This window comes from Phalacrocorax carbo, chromosome 3, assembly GCF_963921805.1.
Source record: "Phalacrocorax carbo chromosome 3, bPhaCar2.1, whole genome shotgun sequence".
NCBI classification, from domain to species: Eukaryota; Metazoa; Chordata; class Aves; order Suliformes; family Phalacrocoracidae; genus Phalacrocorax; species Phalacrocorax carbo.
The window spans coordinates 49,993,837-50,015,720 of NC_087515.1; the positions used below are offsets into that span (position 1 = coordinate 49,993,837).

General features: G+C 40.1%; 1 long non-coding RNA gene across 2 annotated transcripts in view; it reads left to right on the top strand.

Moving 5' to 3' along the window:
- Positions 1-18,937, top strand: part of LOC135312548 (uncharacterized) — a 259,368-nt gene extending 240,431 nt beyond the window's left edge. Inside the window, exons 6-8 of one of the 2 annotated variants that reach the window (XR_010372129.1) lie at positions 16,042-16,202; positions 16,983-17,691; positions 18,564-18,937. This is a non-coding gene — a long non-coding RNA (uncharacterized LOC135312548). Of the gene's footprint in view, positions 1-16,041; positions 17,692-18,563 lie in introns of both variants that reach the window. The other variant, XR_010372128.1, reaches the window with a different exon arrangement.
- Positions 18,938-21,884: the final 2,947 nt, after the last annotated feature.

The window sequence follows — 21,884 nt, forward strand, 5'->3', positions numbered from 1 at the left end:
TCTTTTTGAGGGAGGTGGGGGTGGTTTTGGCTTTTGCTAAAGTGAATCATTCCAAGAACTTTTTTGCACTTCTGTAATTCTTCTCTTTTCACAATTAGACAAACAGTAAGTTCTCTTCCTCTCCTTAGAGCAGTTTTAGCACTCACTACATATGCCAGTCCTACTGATCCACACAACTTTTTTTTTTTTTTAATTATAGAGAAGGAAATGTTAGGACAGTTCAGCTTCTTATAAATCGTTGATCAGCTGAGTACAGGAACATCAGGAGGGAAACAGGGATCTTTTACACAGTGCTAATAGATATTGGCTTTCAAAGGAGTTTTTGTATCAATGGATTCTTTCTCAACTCCCAGTTAAATTATTTTTCTTGTAAATCCTATCCATGGTAGTTGAAACTAAGTTCAAGACATTATTTTCATTTGCTAATGCATAAGCACATGCTAACTGTCAATAAGCAAGCGGTTAACAGTTCAGTAGCCACAAAAGAGTAAGGAAGTCGGTGTTGCTGAGCGTTTCTAGCTGATGCTAGGGGGTGAAAGAGGAGGCTTTCTTTGCAGTTTACCACTAATTGTATCTGCAAAATGTGGGGATGTTGGGCTAATTGTAAATGATGGATTATATGTAAAATTAGCTTTCCTTTGGAAAAATTCCTCCTTCGTGATGAGTAATACAAATAACACTTTTCTAGTCAAGCAGAATGTATTGATGATTAATATAAAATTAAGATAAATCTTAAGTGAAAAGTGCACTAAAATCAATCAAGTGTACATTGCATCCTATAGATCACTGGGTTTCTCTTCCATCAGCCTGTGTTTTGTCATGTTCGCTGTGTTTTCATCCTTCTGAGCCAGAGTCACCAGCCAGAGCCACTTCCATGCTCACACCTGAAGTGTCTTGCAACTCCACAGCTCCTCAGCATCAACTTCTCTCCCAAAGGCTTTTCATTCCGCTCAGTACCCATTTATGTCTTAGCAAATTAATCCTTATGTATTAAACAGCACAGCACTCACACAAGGACTTTCTGTACTGGAGGTGAAGAGATACTCATGGGTACTTAAAGCTGATTGTATTGCTGGATAATCTTCAGTATTCTGCCTCAAACATAAGCTTGTTCATTAATTAGCCATTTACTTTCAGTTTGCGTATTTGTTCATGGCACACAGGTATGAGGGAAATGATGGAAAGAAAAGTAACCATACTGGGCTGTTTGTTTCAATCCTCTTCAAAAACACCTGTTAAGGCTAAGAACTGTATGACTGTACACCAGACTTTTCTGTAGAGAAAGTGGGAGGTTCTGCAGTCAGCCTACATACTGCCAGTGTTAATTGTAAAGTTCTTAATGTCTCTCATAAGACATTATTACCTATTCATTCTCTGCTCTGAATACCCTTATGAACCTGTAAATTGGGCTTTATACAGCCTACTTTCCAGCTGGATGGCAGCACCATCCTTCAGGAAGCCCAGGTGTGGGCTGTCAGTCCTGAAGCTGTGGGCGCACGGGACACCTGGTGTCCTCCTGGCTCCAGCTCTGAACTCCCTGGGCTGCTCTGCGACAGGAGGGTGAAGCCTTATACCAGCAAAGGACAATGGGGGGGATGTGTTTCTTTTGAACCATCTCTTTGGTGTGTGTGTCTGTGGAGAGAAGAGAAAGAAATAGGACAGGGAGGAAGAAAATTTACACACTTTCCACAAACTTATTCATGAGAACTCTGTTTTTTCTTCCTTTTTTTTAATATAGGTAGTCTGTAACGCCCAAATCACAAATGCGTGCCCTTGTGCAGCATGATTTTCATAGTTTGGGCTCTTACTGTTTTTGGTGCCAAGTCTGACAAGCTGGCATTGCTCATTTTGCGTGAGTGACAGTAACCTGGAGATATGGCCCCCTCCGCTGCATACGTGCTGTCAGCTTGGCTTATTCACATCCTGTAGTAGTGTTGAATTGCCCTTCTGATGTAGGCAGAGATCCTATTTGTCTTTGTAGCTGGAGAACAGGCAGACTCGCTGAAGTTTAACCAGAAGGCCCTCTCAAGTCCCTACGGCTGATTTCGTTATGACTTTCTTCTTTTTCATTATGTTTGACATTTTGAAGGCTGAGCCTCATTACAGACAGGCAACCTCCAGCACCAGGCTGGGGAAATGAGTTCTGTGAGATGGAGAACATATGAAAAAAGCGAACAAGAGTGACCACAAAATTAAAATTAGATTTGAGGCACATTTTTGTCCTGTGATGTAGTCTTGTGCAGTATCTGTTCAAAACAAGAAACTAGAAACCAGAGGACTTAAAAATGAGAGCAAAAGGGATCCCTCTGTACTGGGTATTAGAGAGACAGAAAAGTATTCAGTTTACAATGGTGGTTTTAATGCTCAGTGTGTAAATACCCTTGCTAATATAGCACCTTATTATTTGCAAGGCCAGTTCTGCTTTGGTGATTTCTTTTTTTTTTTTTTTTTTTAAATGCAGCTATCCTTATATTTCACCATACTATATAAATGCTCTTTTATGCTGATATGAATCGGCTACTACAGCAACAAACTCCTGTGCCACAGGCTGAAGGAAGACTGAAGCAAAACATGGTTCACGTGCACTGAAAAGCTATACCTCCTCGAAGTCATAGAGCAAGGAGGCAAATGACACAATATAAGTATTTGCTGCTATATTAACATATCAGTGACAAATTAAATTTAATTTGCAAACTTGGTTTCTGCCTTTCTCTGCCTCTTAATGAAGGTGATATATCTTCTGAGAATGTCAAACTGGTTCTAAAATAGAGTAAATTCTTAATAATGTAATCAGATAGTTAAACATTAGCACTTATGCAAAACTGGCATAAAGTGTTCTCATTAAAGTCAGTTTCTCCCTTGTTTGTGGCAAGTAGTGTTAGAAATGCTGAGGCAGCAAGGTCTGAGTCTCCTTCAAAACCACCCTCTTCCCCAGGTCCGTATTTAAATGAAGTGGTAATGCTGTAAGGACTTCAAACCAAGCCCTTATCTAGTAGTGGGGTGGAAGATGTCACGTCTCATCTTAATTCAATTTGAGCTGAAGTATTGCGCAAAAGGCTCTGTCAAAGGTCAGGGCTTGTTTGTACCAGGAGTGAACTACCTCTGTCTAGGAAAAAACTGCACCTTAAATGGCTTAGACCATGTTGGATAGATGGAAGATAAAATAGCCTTTCTAGGTGCAGAAAGCTGAGGCACAGTGACTTTTGCCTACACTAACAGAGATCTCTGGGAAAGCTGTCTTAATTTCTGCAGCTTGGGGATTTTTTTCACAAGATTGTGTTGCTACCCTGAAGCTTTTCTGAAAATCAGTTATCAGCGGGTTACTCTAACTGGACTCCCTGACGTGAGGCTTTGTTTATGACTAGCTTTATAGTTTGTGGCTTTATATTAAAACTCTATATATCCATGAAAATGTGAGGAGAGAGATCTTTTGCCATAGTCAGTTGAGAAAGATGCTAGAGAAGATCGATAGTGGTATGCAACATTTCTGCAGAGCCAGAGGCAAATCCTGGGATGTGGATTTTGGGATTAGATGATTGATTATAATATTTCCTTCTGCTAAACACTCTTTGCTCTTTGATGTGAAAAAAATGTCATGCTCTTTGATGTGAAATATGGTGGGCCCTCAGTCTAGGACTAGGGCTCCACACAATCATCACAGAATCACAGAATGGTAGGGGTTGGAAGGGACCTCTGGAGATCATCTTGTGCAGCCCCCCTGCTTGAGCAGGGGGCACAGGAACGCATCCAGGCGGGTTTTGAATATCTCCAGAGAAGGAGACTCCACAGCCTCCCTGGGCAGCCTGTGCCACTGCTCTGGCACCCTCACAGGAAAGAAGGGTTTTTTTCATATTGAGGTGGAACTTCCTGTGTTCCAACCTGTGCCCGTTGCCCCTTGTCCTGTCATTGGACAGTATTGAAAAGAGCCTGGTCCCATCATCCTGACACCCACCCTTTAGATATTTATAGGTGTTGATTAAATCTTCCCTCAGTCTTCTCTTCTTCAGGCTAAACAAACCCCAGTCTCTCAGCCTTTTGTCATATGGGAGATGCTCCAGCCCCCTGATCATCTTAGTAGCTCTCCGCTGGACTTGCTCAAGCAGTTCCATGTTCTTCTTAAACTGGGTGGGCCCAAAACAGGACACAGTACTCCAAATGTGGTCTCAGTAGGGCAGAGTAGAGGGGGAGGATAACCTCTCTCATCTGGCTGGCCACACTTCTTTTAATGCAGCCCAGGATACTGTTGGCCGTCTTGGCCACAAGGGCACATTGTTGGCTCATGGTCAACTTGTTGTTCACCAGCTCTCCCAGGTCCTTCTCAACAGAGCTGCTCTCCAGTAGTGCAGCTTCCAGCCTGTGCTGGTGCGTGGGGTTGTTCCTCCCCAGGTGCAAGACCTTACACTTGCAATCATAATTATAGTGCTGCAAAGATAATAGATGTAAAGGAAGAAAACTAGCTCATAATCAGTTTAAAGACTTTGTCTTCATTACTAAGGAATTAGATGTTATTTAGTTTTTATGTAGTTAGCACGTAGCAAGAATTAGGATTTGTATCTGGAAATGTACAAGCATTTGACTATTTATTTTTTTTTATTCCAGTAGGAAAAAAAGCCACCAACCTTTTTTTTTCCTCAAACATGATTATTTTTGAAAGGTTAAAATGTTAAAGAAATAAGGATATTAAAGGCATGTTATGGAAAAATGAGCAAAAATATTTTTTTTAAAAGCAGTCAAAAAATCTTCTTACAGTTTAAGGTCCACTGCTAGACTATATCAAAGAAAGCAGAGGCAGTGCATGGCCTGACCATGCTGTGGCATACCAGACTGACCAGAGCTTTGTCAAGGGGATCTGACACATTAAAATGAAGTGATTCTATTGAAGCTTACCAGAAATATTTTGAGTGGGTTGGTATTTTTTTTTAATTTTCCCACTTAGACAGAAACATTTAGAGGAAATCAAAACTTCTCATGGGAGATGGACCGAGCTATAACTTCCCTCCAAAACATTTAAATGAAAAATCCTCAAAGGAAGAACATTACTTAACATCTGCATTTATTAACGTAATTGGGTCTTCTAATATATTGTGTTAATAGTTACTTCTCCTGTAAAAATCTCTTGTGAAATGGATCCAGCAAGTAGGATGTAGAAACAATTTTAAGTAGAGAGTAAGTAATATCTTGGCTTAGTCAAGAGGATATCTTATGACTCATAAAATTATTGGCCAGACTGTAATAAACATAGCTTGGAAAAATGAAGAAAACAAAAAAATTCCTTGGTTTCCCCTCCCCAGTGGTTCAGGGAATAAATCTTCAAAAGAAAAAATCCCTTAGAAATGTGACTGAAATCAAAAGATACCATCTATTAAAGTCTCAGAATGGAGTGAAATAGTAGAAGTGTCAGAGGGATGGGATCTCTAAAAGCTTCAGCCTCATAGGGGAAAAAGAATCATACAAGTGTCTGATATTTTTCACTTTGGAGCTAGGAATTTTTCCCAAATACTGTTGAAAATCTACACTGGCTAAAGTAGGTTTTGTTAAAACCGTGTGCAGAAAAGAGAATATCTCAGTGGCACTGGGAGTTTGCAGAACGATATACTTCATATTTCTACATTTGCTGGTGTCAGCAGTCCTGTCTCCCTGCTTTGGAGTTTGAAATCCTAAAACTGGAATTGTATGAGACACCCTCAGCTGCTCCATCCAGCCTGTGTTTGAGGCAGCTGTTGCCATCCCTTCAACTCAGCCACCCTCACAGCAACGTGGTGACATTCCTGAAGAGCCACCACGCTGCGGCTCAGCCTGCCTCGCCCCAAAATCATGCCCCAAAGGGAGCAGACAGGCGTATATGCATTTTGGTTTTGCTTCCCTTTGATTTTTCTCCCATTGCATGAAGTCATATCAATCTTTCTTGCTAGATCTGCTTTTATCCTTTTTTTTTTTTTTGTTGACTCTTTTGGGAGCGGGACTCTTGACTTCCCCAATATCGGTTTTAATCTGACAGATTGGCAGCCCTCCTGGCTGAGGATCAGAGCTTCCCTGTCAGGACAAAAGTAGTCTGCACACAGATAAATCTTAGTTTGAAGGTGCAGAAGAGAAAGAAGAGAAGGAAAGAAACATGAGAGAGAAAGGAAATATTCTCTTTAAAGCAAACTGGAAGAAGATAAACTCCTCTTAAAGTGAGGCTATACAGCAAAGCGTACCTGTGAGAGTAGGGGTGAATAAAAGCCTGTTTTGGAAACTAGGAAACCTATTTAAGCTCCCTGAGGATAATTTCAATGGAGTAAAAAAAAGAAGAGCTATGCCAGGAGTGGGTTGGGTGTTGTAGCAAACCAGCTTCAGATTACCTTCAGTAATCTACTGAATGTCACTAGATTTTTTTTTAATGAGCACAGGTTCTGGAGAGAAAAGTATTTCGGGAGTAATTAAGCATTTAATTTGCTGTGAAGACCAAAATAAAGGCTGCAAAGTATTTTAAAACTGCTAGGCTACCTCTCAGAAAAGAATTTTCTAGGTGAGTGCCATGAGTTTCTCTACATATACTTCATCCCCCTCTCCTTTAATTTAAAACAGGATTTAATAGATTTCAAATAACCATAATATACCTTAAAGGCTTCATGTATACATGATGGTTTCTCATAACTTTATATATTATAAATCCTAAGAATCTCTGCAAGACCTTAACAGCATTTGCTTTCCTGTGGCTATTTGCAAACAATTTCTCCATATAAAGGTTGAAAATTAAGACTCAAAGGGTACCAACTCTTGCAACATTTCTGCTGCTGGCCCTGAATGGATCTAGAAAGTGAAGCACAAGAACAAAACGAGAGGAATTTTTGAGAGTTCTGTGTTGGTTATCTCTGCTGCAACTGAAGTAGATGGTAGCAAAAACCAGCAAGCTGAGAGTTCTGAAAATGTTAACTAAATACGTAAACACGCAGGGATATTATACTCTTTAGTAGCACATGTGTGTCTCCATTGCAAAAGCTGAGTAGTTTCTCTGCTATGCTTAATTCAGCCAAACTGATCTCTCTAACTTACAAATGTACTGCGTTCTTAGAAGCATGCAAATCACCTGCCCGCTAAATGGGGAAATGCTCCAGGAATTCAGTAAGATGCTGATACCCATTTTTAATTTATTAATTGATCTTACTTCGCTTTAAAGTATTTACTTGGCAAACAGATCTTTCTGTAGCTATGATAACTGCTGAATAGGGATAATCTGGCTGTTCCTGCTATTCCCTACCAGGAATTATACGTTGAATCATCTGGTTCACCGAATTCTGGTCAGATGCCAGGATGAGTTAGTGTATAGTTGAATATCTTGCAGATTAATAAAAAGCATACACATCCTGCTGCCATGTGCAAAATACTTGCAGTGAAAATGTGTATGAGGAAAATAAAGTATTGGATAAATAAAGCCATCTGGTGCATGAACAGCAAGGCTTGTTGAAAAACTGTGTCTGCTCTGAAATGGGCATATAACAAACAAAACCCCTCCCTATGATACTAATTTCTTTTAGTTTCTTTAGTTCAATAAATATATTCCATTTTTTTTCTTTTTCTCCACTGCAATGTAGTTTACAAGCCTTAGAAAGAAGGGCTGCTTTGAAATTAATAATTGAACCATTTAATTTTCATTCCCGTAAGACAGAAACAGGAATTTTTTTTTCCTAAACAAAACACTTGAATGTAATTTTTGTCTTCTGCAATAGTTCATGAAAAAAATGCATAAATCTGGGGAAAGTTTAGATTTAGAGACAGGGACAGTTTTTCAGTGAAAAACATTAAGTTGGAAAACATTAAATCTGAAAAGTTTCAGCCAGCTCTAGTGAATGGTGTCCAAAGACAACTTCAGTCACTGTATTACTGACAGAAAGCCATAAATGGTGTAACATAATCCTGAAGTAAAATTTAAATGACAGCCCTAAGGCACAAAAAGAAGATTGAGTTACAATTATAAAATCAGGCTGTCAATATTTTGATCCTCCAACAATGCAAGTTTTTACTGAAGAAAATTTTAGTCAGTCTCCAATTTCACACATCATTGGAAACAATAACAAACCTATAGCGGATAAGAAACACTTGATGTACTAATGCACTAAAATGTAAGCTGAAAGGAGCAATGAGACAATTGTCTAAAATCAACTAAAATTGAGATCCTATTTATGTGCACATGTCTGAGCAATTTTCTTAGCTGTTGGTAATGGGCAATAATCATCTATAAATTTCTATTACTGTTAAGACTTTAAAATTTAAATATAATGGAATTTTTCCAAGATGGGCCTCTATCAAAACAGTCTTTATTCCTTTTTTTGCACTGTTTATACTGTTTTATACCTATGTAACATCATTAACATCACTTGACTTGTTCATGTTCTGTAGAACTGAGAAAAGGATCTGTAAATCTATTTAGATGAAAATGCCGTGAATGTGAGTACTGTGTTCAGTAAAATATCTGGGGTCACAGGTCAAGAAATATTCATTCTACTCACAGACCAGAGAGGGGTATTGCAAGCTGACCTGTGCTGGCCCATCAGTCGATGTTGGCTTTGGCTTCAAGAGACTTGCAAAGTAATGCAAACGTGCATGTGTGCATGTGCCTATACGTCTCTGCCGCCTTAGTTCAGTCTCAAGGGCCGTCATATCACTGAGGCTGCCAACAAAGAAGTCAGTATTGATGTGGGTATCCATTTGCTGCCTCATTTCTCTCTGCCTACCACACTTAAGCAGCACTTTGAAGAATTTTTCATCATTGCTGACCATAACAGAATTCATACATAAAAGGAGAAAATTCAGTATCCTGCTACTGTTTAGCTCTGTTCCAAATTTTGCATGTTCAACGTTGACTCACAAAGTTATTGAATTAAAGAGCACAGGATTTCCAAAGTCAAACAAAAACTCGACATCCTTTTCCTTTCCAGCTATCACTATCGTTATACGTACTCTAAATACTCTTGATTTATTAATGGCTAATCTGGGGGAAGGAAGATTAGAAGCACTGCAATAGCTGGCCAAAAACCACCTGGTTTTAGAAATGTAACTTTAGTTTGAATTCACCAGTTTGAGTGTAGGATAGTTTTGTGAAACACACATTGAGAATATAAAAAAATACTTCTCCTCTCAAAAGCCATTATTACGGTATCTATTATCATCTTCAGATATTCAATGCCACATTTTCTGAATATTCACCTCGAGAGAATTTCAGATTATATATGTAATATAAGATTTATTCTTTCCTTTCCTGAAGCATCTTCCTTGACCCGTCACCCAATGCTGTCTTTATCAAATTGAATTTCCATTGTATTAGGAAAGGAATCTTTTTACATCTTCTGTTACTTGTATTGATAAAAGCTGAGTTCTGTGTTATCTTGCAGTCTTTCAACCTATCATACTGTCACATTTTGGACTAGATTGTCGTAGTTCCTCTGGGAGAGATCTATATGGCAACTTGATGAAAAAGTAATATGGCAAAGAGCAATGCTCAGCTGGCTTCCCAGCTACTGAGCCTCTGCCATAGAGACTTTGATCAGATTTAAAAGAGATTTAGTACCCTATGGACAGGCACAAAAACCATTACTTTCCTAAAACCTGATTTAAGGGGGTTTGAGCACTTCCTGCCCAGTTGAAAAGCTGTTGATCTGTTGTTGTCCCTGATGAATGGGACCTTACTAGAATAACAGTGAAATAAGAGGGAGGTTTTGAATCAGGTTGAATACTTCAGAGGGGGTATTTTTATGAAAGAGTCCTCACCTGTTTAGCTGTAGTGAGTTAAACCTATGCACCCGCCACTGTCCATGCTTCCATGAATCATAACAAAGTTGTTATTGTAGGTGCTGGACTTGGATGGCAAAATCAGATATGTGCTTACACATTGGCAGCTTCACTTAGGTGTATATTACATTAAACCAATGATCAATGCCAATTTGCACCAAGTCACTCCTTTTTTAATTAGAGTGGAGAAAATAGATGGGGTAGTAACTTTTTAAACTAACACTGTAAATTTCTCATGACCTAAAAAAACTAATTCAGAGACTCATTAAAGCTAATGTTATACCTATCTTTATTTAGGAAAGCAATTAACCAGTTTAGAGATGAACACGTCCCTAAACGTCCTTCCAAATCCGAGTATACAAATCAGAGATCAGTCATCATCACTCTGGATTAGGCGATGGATTACAAATCAGAAGAAAAGATATTGGTCAGTAGGGTTATGTCAAGAAAAGGAAATTAGGCTATTCAATTGTTGCACCCAATTAAAACTGTCTGAAAGAGCTCAAATTTAATTACAGACACAGCGAAGTGCTCACAAATGCTCTAAAGACCAATAATAGTTCATACAAATTATTTAGAAGAAATTCTGTAGAATGAATGTGCTGGAGAAAATCTAAACCCCTCACAGTCAGTTCTGGAGTAGAAACTGCCAAAACTCATTAAATTATTCACTAACCATCATTTGTTCAGCTCGGTGTATTACAAAAGTTATTGATTAGGTAGTTTATACTAGTTGGATGTATTTATGGAAACATGTTTCTCTTCCCTCCTGTTATTTTTTAGTATGTTGGGGTTTTTTCAAAAAAATGCAGAGGGATTAAGTTCTGCATTATCAGAACATATGCTCAGCACTCAGATAGTAAGCTAATGGCGATGGCACAGTTAGAAGTCTCTAACCTTTTCAATATTGTATTTCACTTTTCCAGAATGAACAGCCTTTGCCTGAATAACATATTGTAGATAATGAGAGAAAAGCCAAGCAAAATACCAAGTCATAATATATACAAAAGACTAAAAGCTTTCTGGTGGATATCTATCAAACTCTTTTTTGTTTGAAAAGCATGAATTTTTTCTTTCTCTTTTTCCTCCCTTTATTTCAGCACAGTAGAGCTTTTCCCAGGTGGAATTCAATAGCTTATTACTGTCCGGTAGCACAAATTCTTGATTTTTGAGGCTAGGCAATGTTGCATATAAAACGCCACAAATACTTGAAAGTCATTTTGGCATCTGCAGAGGAATACAATTGGTCATTAACATGTTAATCTCTAGAGCAGGTGATCAGAAGGTACTTTCCACCGTTACCTGACAGAGACAAAAATCATATCATATCACCTTGAACTTTAACTGTGACCTTCAAGTGCCTGGGAGGAAATTTCCTCCAGGACAGAGTAGACATACAGCCCCCTTTAATCCCCAGGCTGAACTGTTTTGTGATGAAGCTTCTGAAGCGATGACGTGCTTTTGAATCATCACACTGGGTTTTGCAACAGGGGCGGGAGATCCACTTCCAGCGACATCGAAGACAAAATGTAAATCCAGATTTCAAACTGTACAAAGATGTGGAATTCCTGCAGCACTCTCTGAGATCAAGGAGGGGACAGAAGCATGGCCAAAAAATCTCATACAACTTGCTTGCAGGTTAGACTGTAATATGACAAAGAATATCCAACCTTTAATTGCTCTGACTTGAAATATATTTCTAAATCTCTAGGAAGGAATAGGAGAGTTTAAGACTAGAAGGGATTACTGTTACCTGTATTTTATAAATGCAGGCTAATGCTTCAGTGCTGTCTTACCACATCCCAGATCTCCCAGATCTTGCTAACTTTATCATAACATTATTTCTAGCTTTGGCCCATATGTGAAATCAAAAGTAGAAAATTTCCTTTAGAGTGTGGACGAAAACTCAGACCATGGGTGTGGACAGATAATAACGTTAGCTATGACTGTGATGTTAAATACCCACCAATAAAGCATTTGCATGGCTGTGGATCTTCAAGCAGGATGTGCGCATATAAGTGCTAGGCTATACTGTTCCCAACAAACTGTAACTGTCTGCTCAGCAAAAATATATTGTCACGACCATAATCTGCTAAATAATTGAGGCTCATTTCAGTATAACTGGGAGTTTCCGTGTCATCAGCCACAGATGCTCGATGCTTAACGCTAACATATGCTAACATAGAAATGCCTAATGCTTTGATCCTAAAAGTTTTTAAAGCTTTTCTTTTCTATAGCTGCTGCAGGCTGACAAAAGACACTGTGGCAGCAACAGGAGAGTGTTAGGCACTAGTCTAAAGAGATGAAGAGGGTGTGGAGAAAGGTAAATGACTAAAGACTAGGAAATTCATGGCCCTTTCTAGGGCTGAGGATTCTTGTCCCTTTTCTGGATACTTCACGAGGGCTATTAAACTGTAACGCCAAACCCTTTTGCATCAGTGACCTAAAAGCAACACATGTTTGAGTATTGCAGATTATTTAGACAATTGCTTCCTAGTTCATAACTGCTCAAGCACCAGCCATAAGGAAAATACAAAGTTATGCTCACCTGGCTGGATATATATCTTGTGACTGGAGCATTTGATCAACAAGTTTATGTTTTGAGATTTAGCATCCTGAATTTGAATTGCTTTCGAAGTAGTTGCAGGAATTACACAGAATTCATTTCTAATGAGGACTGCAATTGGTTCCTTGCTCCCCGGCAAACTGAAAAAGACACAAAATCAATCAAAACTCAGTGTAAATTATTCATCTGACTTTACTATGAGTTTAGCAAAAAAACCAACCTGGCAGCAGTAAGAGGCCCTTTGTTCTGAGGGGTGGCAGAGCCCAGCTCAGGAGCCCATAAAACAAAGGGGACTGTACAAAGCACTGCTGTGCAGCCTCCTCCAGTTTGCATCTCGGGTTCCTTTGCTCTAGCCACATTCCTGCTAGGTAGAGATTTGCAATTTTCCAGGCTCTGCAGGGAATACGGCGGTGTATTTAAATGCGGGGAAAAGAGCTGGGACAGGTAACATCAACATTTCACACTCAGGTTTAAAATCCGAGGTGCTGCTTTGGACTAGGGAATAATGAATCTTTCCGATGAACAAATGTTCAGATCCTGGAGCAAGACACTAGTGAGATGGAGGCTTAATGAACTCTTTAGAGGGGGGGTTTCAGCTGGTGTAAATTGGCATATCTTCAATGGAACCCACAAAAAAACTATCCGAGGCTTTATATAAATGTACAGTAATGATCTCTCCCTCTTCTGTTGGGAAGCTTTTATCCTCAAAAGTTATGTTCCATGTGGAATATCTTGATTATTTTCCTCCCATTTTAAGATACAGGCTCTGGCCTCTACATTTAACTGTAGCATTTTCTATCAGAAAATCAGGCAGTACTTTCTAAGGGTAGCTCATGCATTGAACTCAGCTGTCAAAGCTGCTCATGCTGCCTTGGGTAATTGGCTACTCACAAATCTTTATCTAAAGTATAAAGATAAATAACTATTAAAACCCCTAACCTAAACTGAAGCAGTAAATTATCCCACAAATTCCTTTTACTGCTCTGTTTTGCTTGGATTTACTCAACGATAAATCAGAGCTGAACAAGAAGTTTGCAGAGTGATGGCCACGAGGATCTTTATGAGGTCTATAGCCATAAATTTCAAAGCTGAAGAGGCTGAACCAGTAACTGTCTGAGCTCTCCTCACCACACACGCACGCTCGCTCGCTTCTTCCAGCTTCCTCTGTTACATGAAAGGGATTCTGCCTCATTTTTCAAAATCTTGTATAATTGTTTGGGGTTTATTTTTTTAAATGTGGGATGGTGGAAGGAGGTTGATGGGTGCCCAGCTTTCTCTGCAGCAAGCAGTGGTTAGAGCAACCACTCAAAGCAGAAGGCGGCAGGATTTGGCTTCCCCTTGAGCCTGTGTGGTTTGTATTCATGTGCCCAGAAAAGTGCTGGGAAGCAGGGCTGTTAAAGAAATCCAAGTTTTGTGGATCAGGAAGAGCAAAGGAAATGATGGCTGAAAGAAGAATTGTGGGGAGGTTTCGAGTAATAATCCTTCGGTCAGGGACTGAAAGTCAGGACAAGGGAGGGGACCTTGCTGGACTGAGCCTCCTGCCTCCTAATGAACATTTAGAGGGACCATCCTGTCCCCCAGACTGTTAAACCTGGGGGAAGCAAACATCTGAGTTTTATAACTAGGCGCAGCTGAGTTAGTGGTTCCGACTCTGAAGGCTGCTGTTTTACTTTACCACTCAGTAAGCTTGGTCCTCGCCCATTATGAATCTGATTAAAAGCCATGCCCTGGACTCTGATAAACCAAGTGATAAAGTCCTGGGGCAATAGGGATTGCCCTGTAAAGTTAGCTCTACCTCCTGGGTGCTGTTTCAATCTGCAAGGCAGGGGAAATCTGTGAAATAAAGATTTGCTTATCTGTCTGGCTCCCTGTCCTCACTGCCGCTGGCTAAATGTGTTGGTCTGCCTGTGGAGCTACACTGCACAAGTAATGTTGTGGGCTATGTTATTTATTCACCTCTAGGTCCAATTCTCAAATCTGCAACGGTCCCATAGATGTGTGGCATGGCTTTTGTCTGAATAAAGTGTATTGATGTCTGTATCTCAGTCCTGTACAACACTGCCAAGATTTATGGCACCTAGTTCAATAGCTGGATTGTGGATAGTTGCAGGTAGGAGTAAGTCCTTGTTGGAATATTCCTGCATTTTTTACATACCTTGTTGTGCTTGTTTTCTCTGTTAAGGCAGCAGGGCAAGGAGTTTGTTTTCTGGCAGTTTCCCCTCTGTATCTATCCGTTATATCTTTGCAGTCGAACTCTTTGAAGTATGCGCCAGTTAAAAATTCAGGTCTTTTGTTCTTATACTACATCAGTGTTTGGAAAACAGGATTTTGGGATTAAGTCCTGATTATGTATTTCAATAATGTCGCTTAAAGACAACGTTCAGAACACTCATGTTTTTCTGGACCTGGAGTGCCTTTTTCTTTACTGCTGCTGTTCTGTAAATGCTGTTTTTTCACTTATGTCTTGCAGTTAAAGAAAACCTTATCATTTATACTAGAAATAGCGGATTCTTAGACAAATTCACCTAATTTAGCCAACAAACATTCTGTAATACCGACAGAGAGGATAAAATAACTGCATTTTGCCACAAATATACTAGGGTTGGATTTTGCCTCCCAGTATTCTAAATATAGTCTCCTCTCCTCAGAGGGAGACTGTGTTCTGGATTTCAGTGCAATTATGACACTGGCTCTTTCAAACCCGCTTGACACCAGTTTATAGTCTGTCTTGTTCTTTTCTTGGAACAGTCTAGACCATGGTTCCTAATCTTGGTCACAGCCTCCAAATTCTTCTGTGATGTAAGAGTGTTTATTTGTTCTTGTCTTTCCCATGCCATATATATGCTGTATAATGTATAGCATTATATTAGTGTTAAGCCTAAATTATGTGAGTTATAATAGCTGAAGCATGAGAAGGAGTAGCTGGTCTTTAACTTCCTCACGTTCCTCTGTCCTAAATGTAAAAAAGCTAAAACCTTTTATACACAATCTTTCCTTGTGTATCAAGTACTTTTGGCTTAGGTTCTGCATTTTTCCTTTTGTTTGGGCATTCAATCCCCTTACCCACCAAGCCTGTTCAGTCTGTACAATCTGTTATTTCTGCTAGCTGTACTCCTAATATAGACTGCTCCGAAATTCTTGAGCAATCCCCTGGAAAAATCTGATGCCCACCAACACCTGAAACGTGTTCCCCTTCTTTCTTGAGTAATAAATACTTTTTAAAGCTATTTTGCCATTTATTTTCCCTGCGTGCTTGTTCCACTACAGATCTGCTATTCATCCTCTTCTCCAAGTCCCTTCAGGTGGAACTTCTGCTCTTGCAGCTCAAATATCAGCAAAGCAATTGTATGCTGTGGTCTCAGGCTCCAGCTCTCTTCCAAATTCCTCTATGAACTCAGCCAAATCACTTCATCTTTCAGTGTCCCACTTGCAAGCTGTGAAATGGCACCTGACAAATGGAAGACTCCTTTTTATCATTGTGCTTTTTACCTCTTCAAAACAGTGTGCTAAATTATAAGCTAGGGTTTATCTGCTTAAAAACAGTAATCATGGCCTAAAATTGCCTGTGACCTTCAGATTCTACTGTAACAGAGTGTAGTGGGACAGGCCAAAACTGCTCATTGGTTTTGTAGAATTTCCTGTAAATCTAAGTCTCTCATTCACTTCCTTGGCTTATTTTGCTTTTCTTTGTTTTTTATGAACGATAGAACAAATGCAAATCATACAGGGGTGTTCTGTGAATCAGTACTGCTGCCACTGCCGCCATGCTGCAGCTTCGCTGGACGGTGCTGTGCATCTCTGTTCCCCACCGTTCAATTCAGAGCATTCGCGCTGTGCTGAACAGTGTGTGGTGTCGTCAGAAAGAAAGGTGAGTCGTCACCAGCTGTTTGTGCCACAGTTCCCACCTGCAAAGTGAGTAGAAAATTGTTTCTTCCCCCTATTCTTTGACAGTATTGCAGATGTTTGAATTTGGGTGGCTTTTTTGGTTTGGGTTTGTTTTAAATTTTTTTTTTCCCTACTTGTGAGAGTTTCACTGCCCTTAAAAGAGGCTCATGCCCGTACAGGACTGTAGGAGGAGGACTCCCTTACCCTGCCCTAATGCAGTCCCTGCACAACATGTTGTTGTAAATCCCTCATTGCTTTATATCCTACCTAAAACTAATTATTTATTTTTTTTTAATTTAGCCCCTTTGTGACAGCAGCTGGTGTTACTTGTGGACATGCATTACCTTTTTAGCTCCTTCTCTCCTGGATTTAAATGGACTTCCCCTTTTTTGGCATGTCCATTTTTCCAGCAAGCCCTATTTACCTGTCACCCTGGAGGACGTGCTGGAATGGACCAATTTCAGCTCCTTGAATAGGGGAGCAGCCATTTGCTGGGCAGAAGAAGCAGCACATAGGCTTGGGAGCTCTTAAGGGAGACTTCAGTGTTTACATCAAAGAGAGTCTATCTATCCTCACCTTCTTCAAAAGGATTAATTTGGTATTTTCTATGTAGAAGGGAATTTTGAGTGACTTTTAAAGGCTGGTGAGGGTGGGGTGATAGATTTTCATGTTTCTGTAGAAGTACCAAGAATGCTGCTATGTCCTTTTCCCTGTAAACACGTGCTGAGTGTTGGATGCTGATTGGTGACACTTGACCCCACAGCCTCTGCTGAGTTGTTACGGGAACGCCCGTGTGGACACATCTGGTACAGAGAGAAAAGGTATGCTGGCTCCTCAGATTGAGGTAGAGGCTGGCTCACGAGTAACTATGGCAACCAAGCTGTCACTGTGAGCATCAAGACATTTACATACCAAAAAATAAAAAACCCCAAATGGACTGCAATATACGTTAATGCTCCAGCTCATCTGGAGATCTGTCCCTCGATTTTGTTCCTCAGGGATGTTGGCAGCTGTGGCTATCACATGTAGGTAGGAATTTTTTTTCCCTGCTCTATCCACTGCATCAGCAGCAAAAATTGTTCCTGGTGATAAATGTAATGGTTTCCAATTAAAAGGGGACATTTGAACTTCAAGTTGGAGAAACACTGAAGGCAATTTTGTATTCACCATAAAAAGTTTCATCAGTCACATGCTTCCAAAAACAGTGTGCTTCCATCAATATTTATAGCATTCAGCTCCGTGTTTTCACAGAAGAGCCATTAAGACAACATATCAACTCTCGTGACAAGTTACATTCAACTGCTGTGAACAAAGACGTTCTTTCTTTCTCTACAAACTCCTCTTTTTTCTTTTTTTAATCGACCATGAGGTTTGAGTTTTGAAGGATATATGCGGATGTGCTTCCCAGTGTTTTCTAGAAGGCTACTAGTGAGATGACAGAGTGAGCTCATAGAAGCTTGTGGAAGACATTGGTTAGTATTTCCCTATGAGATTAAATGAAGGTTCCGGGGTAAGTTATTTGCTTAGGATGGAAGTAATCCAATTTCATAAGAGGACCAGGGAACCAGAACACCCATTCAAGAGGGGAAGGTCTCTGAAATGAATATTTAGTCTTGAAAACACCTCAAAATATTGATCTCTGTGCCATTGTTCTGGTTTCAATGAATCTGTACTTTTTACTAGTGTAAAGGGGACAGGAAACAGATCTAAGTGGTAGCACGTATTAATCTCCTGTCACCATACTTCATTCTGTGATTTAGGTACTTCATACTTGCAGTTACCACTATCTTGCTCAGGTGGGTGCCCTGGATGAGCGTGGCCTCCTGAGAGCAGGTCGGCTCTGCTGCACCACCTGACACCTCTCCACCTCTCACCTCTGCAACTTTACATAAGATCTTATAGGAGTCCTCTGTCAAAAACACTGGCAGCACCTCACTGACTTCAGAGTTTGGATCCCCTGTATGAACAGTGACACTGCTTTTTTTTTTCCCATGCTAATTAGTCTCCTGAGAGTGTTATCAGTGTGTATAGAAGTAAGAAATTTGATACAAGTGGCTCTACAAATTCTGTGGGAAAAAAGTTACTTGTGTGGGTGTAGGCTTCCACCATTTTAGTTAGATTTAAGCAGCAGTAGGGAAAAAATAGAAGTATAAGAATACCTGTGCTAAAAACTGTCAGCTGTCCAGCATAGATAACTAAACTTTTAACTCTGTAACAATCACCTGCTAATATTCAATTTTTAAAACCACTTAAAATCTGATAAACAACTCAGTTCCACAAAACTATTCACTTTAGTCAACTGTGCCTTACTGTTACAAAATTCACTTTTTCAATCCTTGTGTAGCTCTCCAGCTGCCAGAATTGTTACAGCCGGCCAAACGACCTGCACGCATCTGCTGCTGCTCCTTCCCATGCATTCAGAGGCTCAGGGGACCATGGGAGATACACGTCCAGGACAGACTGTACCACCACGTTCAGTTACGTTTGATTTTTTCTGCCAACAGTATTTATTTGTGCATGCAAAGCAAAGGGATGGTTCGTTTGCTTCATCACTTGTGTTGGCAAAATGATTGTGCTGGTTTTTTTTCCAGGTTCATCTCTCGCGATCCCGCATGGGACAGCAGAATTTGAGCTATGCCGTACAATTTCACTTTTTGGTGGACCCATTTTTGAACCTGGGAGGAATTGGGGGGGGGGGGGAGGGGGGAGAAATCTTTTTGCTTTAATTTCTTTTGCAGATCTACCTCTGCGTGTCTGTGCTTGTTTTGGAGGTGTCTGTGCTCCACATAGACAGGCATGCTTTTTGTCTAGCTGCATGCTGTGCCAAGACGACACCTGTTTGAAGCTCTTTCTTTATCTGAGTGCTTTCACTAGCTATTGATTGTTATCATCAGATGTAAAATCCATTTTCAGCAGCGGTTCCTTTGCTCCCCAGCAGCTCATTCAGAAAAAATACTTTCCTTGTATCTATTTTGTCCCATTCCAGTAAAACCGGGGGGACTGTTGCCTTTGGCTCTAGTGAGGTTCCACATACAGACTTGTGCTTTTAAGGACCGTTGTCAGTATCTCAGTATTTTTCAGCTTTAAAATGCAAAGAAGAACAGGCCACAAACACAATAAAGTTCCGTCAGCCTCTGCTCCCATGGGCTTTCATTTTGTGTCCTCTCTCCCGCTGTACTTAAGCTTTTGAGTATATTTAGTGTACATTTCAGACTGGTTATCCTGGGAATATTTCTGAGCCTCTGTTGAATATTTGAGCTGATTACACACCCATTTCTCTAAGAGAAGAGTGTTGTCTTTGGTGTTTTGCCAGATTCTATTTAATTGTTCTTTTTTAAGATCAGCTCCAGCCACAAGATGACCCTCAAAGAGGTCACAATCCATCTCAACCGAGACACATCACGTGGCTTGGAAAGAACCTGCTGTAAAGTTCAGTCAGGTAAAACTCTCTTAAAGTTCAGAAGAACCAGCCTACAGTTCCGTTTCAACAAACATCGTGGAGTGCAGGACAGGATGTTTGTCAAAACTTATCAGAAGGTTCACGTTTGCTGAGATCCAAGGTATTTATCTGGATGTACTCAAGTTTTACAGGTAGATCAGATATCCAAGATTTTCTAGACTTAAATTTTCCAAAGAAATGTCAGAGGAGGGGAGGCACAGGGGAGCATTTCATATATTCAAAACACTACAAGATGTAGTTAAGATAAATGCAAGGTGGGTCTCCTTGTGGTAAACCAGCTCGTGCTTTTCATTTTCTATTAATTTAATTTCCTTCATCGTTCTGTCATGTGGTGCATTTCTTGTATCACTTGGAAATCAAATGGAGAAATGAAAACATGCCCAGAGATCAACAAAACCATTCTGACAGCCACACTGAAGGGAAAAATAATCACTCTCAGCTGTGCTGTCTCATTCGGCTATCTCATTTGAAGGTCGTTGCTTTGAGTGTCTCTGCAAATTATGCATAGAGCTATGACCAAACCAGGGGAACCAGAATAAAACTTAAATCTGGAACTCTTTTCATAGTAGTCATCAAAACCCAAGATTCAAAAGCTCTCTGTTTACAAACTATGGAGCAGTTGTAATTTGTGTAGCCCGGGGGCCTAGCCAAAAACGTGTGCTGTTGTTCTGGCTAGCACAGACTGAGGGCATCTCAGTGGTTCAACCGCTCTGGGACACTGTAATCCAGCTCCAGTTGACTTTAAATAGGGAGCTGGTGATGTCCCTAAAATGCAGTTGAAATCTCAGCCTTACTGAGATAAATAATAAAAACTCCCACTGAACTTAAAGGGACTGGGATTGTGAAGCCAGAGCCCTATATGTTGAGACTTGTAAATCAAGAGAACAGCAAGGAGAATTACTGTCAAAAATTTTGCTTCGTTACTTTCAGTTTTACAGAGAGCACACAGTTGGGGAATGCTGTACTTATGCACTTTAACTAGATCTGCGATCGAATATTTTGGCTATCAGTGTGGAAAAATGAAATTGGACATAACCCACTGACAAAGTAATTTTGAAGATGTTTTGATGTCTTGCGTTAAAAATGAGGGTGGCTCCAGCTTTGATGCAGCTGGCAAATCCACTTCCATGTCCTGAATGGCAATGCCATAGTGGTAATTAGACCATGAAGGACAACACTAATTTTAAGGCATATGTGGGTGGAGTAAAAAAAGCAGATTTCAATAATCAACATGTAGCATCATAAACAAATCCAGTTTCCTTGGCAACTTTTAGTGCGCAGTCTGTGTTTCGCTGAGAATTGTAAGCAAGGGGACAGTAGGTACTTAATTGATATAACAGTGCTTTTGCGTGAGACCAGCGAGAAACTTTAGAGCAAATCTCTTTTATGTGCATTTTTTTTTGTTCTTCCCATTGAACTCTTTCTGCATCAGTGTTTTCACTGGCATGAGGGTATTGCACAGTTAAGTGCTATGATGCATTTGCTGCTGCTATTAAAGTAAACCATAACCGTTTTATACAACCACGAGGTGCTGCTGGCTGTGCCTTTGGCAGCAGCTGCGTTTCACGTTCTGAATCCTCCTGGTTTGCGGAAGACAGAAGGACCGATGGCTGAGCAACTGTACAGGACACACGGAGAGGGAAATCCAGCCCCAGGTGCTCGTGATGCAGCACCTATGGCCAGAACACATCATTAACTTGCCTTGTCTCCTGCGTGGTTGGGGTTTTTCCCTTGGGAAACTCCTGTATATGCAATGATTGTTAAATTATTTTGGTTGAATAGTTAATCACAGCAGAGGAGTTTTTTGTTAAAAGTATCTCCCTGCCCCAACACAGACCAAAACCTGTTTAAAAAGCAGGTAGAAAAGTACTTTTCTTCAGCGTTTTGGATATAGCAATCCCTAGGACTGAGCTCTGGGCTGATGTCTTCATCAGTCCCTCTACTTCCAAGCATTAAATCATCATGACTGAAGCATCAAAACCTCATGAGGTTTTTAAAAATAATAAAAGTGTTGAGATGTCTAGATTTCTGCATTCATCATTTAATTCTTTGCATGATATAGTCAAAGATTTTCTCTTTAATAAAAATGGAATTGCTCTGCAATCCCATGATCCCACTGCTCTCTAGGCATAAGCAGAGTAATCATCAGCAACATGTCGAGGACCATCCCTCTGGATAGTTGTGTTTTCTTGTTTTATTTTGGAT